The following is a 3,955-nucleotide window of genomic DNA, read 5'->3' as shown; positions in this document are numbered from 1 at the left end:
AAAAAATGAGAATAGGCTAAGGGAACTCTTTGATATCATCAAGTGTAATAATATTTGCATTACACAGATCCCAGAAGGAGAAGAAAGAAGGGGGTAGAAAAAAATTATTTGAAGAAAAAATAGCTGAAAACTTTCTAATTTGGGGAAGGAAACCAACATCCAGGTCCAGAAACACAGAAAGCCCAAAACAAAATGAATCCNATAAAGTTTCTAAGACAGGGGCACCTGGGTGGCTCAGTCGGTTAAGCATCTGACTTTGGCTTACGTCATGATCTCACAATTCGTGAGTTCGAGTCCCACATCAGGCTCTGTGCTGGCAGCTCAGAGCCTGGAACCTGCTTTGGATTCTATGTCTCCCTCTCTCTCTCTGCCCCAAACCCACTCACACTCTGTCTCTGTCTCTATAAAAAATAAACATTAAAAAAGAGTTTCCAAGACAAAAAAAAAAAAAAGTTAAAGAGTTTCATCAACACTAAACCAAACTTAGAGTTAATGATAAGGGCATTCTTTATTTTTTAAAAGTTTGTTTGAGAGAGAGAGAGAGAGAGAGCAGGGGAGGTGCAGAGAGAGAGGAACAGAGAAAGAATCCCAAGCAGGCTGTGCAGAGCCCAGTACAGGGTTCAAACTCACAAACAGTGAGATCATGAAGGGGCATTGTTTAAGTGGAGAAAGGCCAAAACTAGAAGAAAATTATGAAATGAGGACATTTCAAATGTGAAAGCAAAAATGCAGTAGAGGCAGTAGATTAATCACTTATAAAGCCAGCATGGAAGTTAAAACACAAAAGAAGTAAAATCAACTATATCTACAAAAATTAGTCAAGGGATACACAAAATCTTAAAAAAAAAAAAAAAAAAGATAACACAGGATGCAAAAATCCAACCACAAGGGAAGAGAAGAAGGAAAAGAACAAAGAAGAACTACAAAAACAACCAGAAAAAAAAATAACAAAATGGCACTACGTACATACCTATCAGTAATTACTCTAGCTGAACTAAATGCTCTAATCAAAAAACATATCATGGGACACTTCGGTGGCTCAGTCAGTTAAGCATCTGACTCTTTAAAAAATGTTTTTCTTTAATGTTTATTCATTTTTGAGAGAGAAACAGAGCGTGAGCAGGGGAGGGGACATAGAATCTGAAGCAGGCTCCAGGCTCTGAGCTGTCAGCACAGAGCCCAAAGCAGGGCTCAAACCCTTGAACCAACCCTCAAACCTGATCATGACATGAGCCTAAGTCAGACGCTTAACTCACTGAGCCACCCAGGTGTCCCAAGTGTCTGACTGTTGATTTTGGCTGAGGTCAGGATCTCAGGATTGTGATATCGAGCTCTGTGTTTGGGCTCTGTGCTGGGAGGGGAGTCTGTTTAAGATTCTCTCTCTNAAAAGATTCTCTCTCTCCCTCTCCCTCTACCCCTCCCCCATTTGCATGTGCTCTCTTGTGCTCTCTCTCCCTCTCAAAAAAAAATATGGTGACTGAATGGATAAAAAAACAAGAACAACCTATGTGCTGCCTACAAGAGGCTCATTTCAGACCTAAAGAAAGACACATACTGAAAGTGAAGGAATGGAAAATGTATTCCATGAAAATGGAGGCAGGAAAAATAGCCAGGTATACTTATATCAGAAAAAACAGACTTAAACCAGAAGAATGTAGCAAGAGACAAAGGAAGGGCATTACATAATGATAAAGGGATAAATTTAACAAGAGAATATAACTATTGTAAATACACACCCAACATAGGAGCACCTAAACAAATGAGGCAAATAACAGATTTTTAAAGAAAACATTGACAATAATGCAATAATAGTAGGAGACTTTAACACACCCACTGACATCAATAGGTAGATCATGGAGACATAAAAATCAAAAAAAAAAAAAGAGTAGCTTTGAATAACACATTAGACCAGATAGACTTAACAGATATATGTAGGACACTGTACCCAAAAAACCCAGCTGAATATACATTCTTTTCAAGTGCACGTAGAACATTCTCCTAGATAGATTATAACTTAGGTTATAAAACAAGTCTCAAAATTTAAGAAGATTGGAATCATATTAGGCATCTTTTAAAACACAATGCAATGAAACCAGAAATCAATTACAAGAAAAAAACTAGAAAAAAACCACAAACACATGGGGCCTAAAACAACCAATGGGTCAACAAATAAATCAAAAAGAAAATTAAATAATACATGAAGGCAATAAAAATGGAAAAAAAACAGTCCAAAATCTTTGGAACACCACAAAAGCAGTCCTAAGACCTACATGTGAGACATGAAACCACATATCTAAAAGAAAATATACACAGTAATCTCCTGGACATTGGCCATAGCAACATATTGATATACATGTCTCCTCAGGCAAAGGAAATTAAATAAAAAATAAACTATTGGGACTATACCAAAATAAAAAGCTTTTGCATAGTGAAAGAAACCATCAACAAAACAAAAAAGCAACCTAACTGAATAAAAGATATTTGCAAATGATATATCTGATAAGGGGATAATATCTAAAATGTATAGAGAACTTATATAACACCAAAAAAACCCCAAATAATCCGATTAAAAATGGGCAGAGAACCTGAACATTTTTCCAAAGAATACATACATGTGGCCAATAGACATATGAAAAGATGCTCCATATCACTAATCATCACAGAAAAGCAAATCAAAACCAGAATGAGATATTGCCTCACACCTGTCAGAATGGCTTGAATCAAAAAGACAAGAAATGACAAGTGTTGGCAAAGATGTGAAGATAAGGCACCCTTGTGCACTGTTGGTGGGACATGTAAATTTGTGCAACCACTTTAGAAAACAGTATGGAGGTGCCTCAAAAAATTAATAATGGAAATCTCATATGATCCAAGAATTACACTACTATTTATCCAAAGAAAATGAAAACATTAGAAAAGATATATGCATTTCCTATTTATTGCAGAGATATTTATAATAGCCAAAATATAGAAAGTAAGCCACATGTTCATCAATAGATGAATGGATATACAAGATATGACATATGGGGGGCCTGGGTGGCTCAGTCAGTTAAGCATCCGACTTCAGCTCAGGTCATGATCTCACGGTCGTGGGTTCGAGCCCCATGTTGGGCTCTGTGCTGACAGCTAGCTCAGAGCCTGGAGCCTGTTTTGGATTCCGTGTCTCCCTCTCTCTCTGACCCTCCCCTGCTCATGCTGTCTCTCTCTCTCTCAGAAATAAATAAAACATTAAAAAAAAGATATGACATGTATATACATTGTATATACATATGTACACACACACACACACACACACACACACACCAAATTATTACTCAGCCATGAAAAAGAATGAAATTTTATCATTTGTAATAACATGGTTGGAACTGGAGGGTATTATGCTAAGTGAAATAAGTCAGACAGAGAAGGATAAATACCACATGATTCACTTATATGTGGAATCTACAAAACACACAAACAAACAAAAACAGACTCAGAAATACAGAGAACAGGGGCACGTAGGTGGCTCACTAAGTTAAGTGTCCGACTTTGGATCAGGTCATGACCTCACAGTTCATGGGTTCGAGCCCCATGTAGGCTCTGTGCTGACAGCTCACAGCCTGGAACCTACTTCAGATTTTCTGTCTCTCTCTCTTCCTGCCCCTCCCACACTTGTGCTCTGTCTCTCTCAAAAATAAACATTAAAAAAATTTTTTAAAAGAAATATAGACTACAAACTGGAAATTGCCAGAGGGAAGGGAGGATGGGGAAAATAGGTGAAGGAGATTCAGAGGAACAAACTTCCAGTTATAATAAATAAGTCACAGAAATGAAAAGTAGAGCATAGGGGATATAGTCAATAATACTGTAGTAACATTGTGTGATGATGAATGGTGAGCACTGAGTAATATATGGAATTGTGAAATCACTGTTGTATACCTGAAAACAACATTGTATATACAGTGTACTTAGATTA

The 3,955-nt window shown here is 37.2% G+C and overlaps 1 protein-coding gene across 1 annotated transcript in view; it reads right to left on the bottom strand.

Moving 5' to 3' along the window:
• The window catches only part of MAGT1 (magnesium transporter 1), a 62,496-nt gene that overhangs the window by 33,761 nt on the left and 24,780 nt on the right, over window positions 1-3,955 (bottom strand). The gene's annotated exons all lie outside the window — the stretch shown is intronic.

Source organism: Crocuta crocuta, unplaced genomic scaffold, assembly GCF_008692635.1.
Source record: "Crocuta crocuta isolate KB4526 unplaced genomic scaffold, BGI_CrCroc_1.0 scaffold2801, whole genome shotgun sequence".
NCBI lineage: Eukaryota > Metazoa > Chordata > Mammalia > Carnivora > Hyaenidae > Crocuta > Crocuta crocuta.
This window is presented reverse-complemented; position numbering and strand designations above follow the sequence as displayed.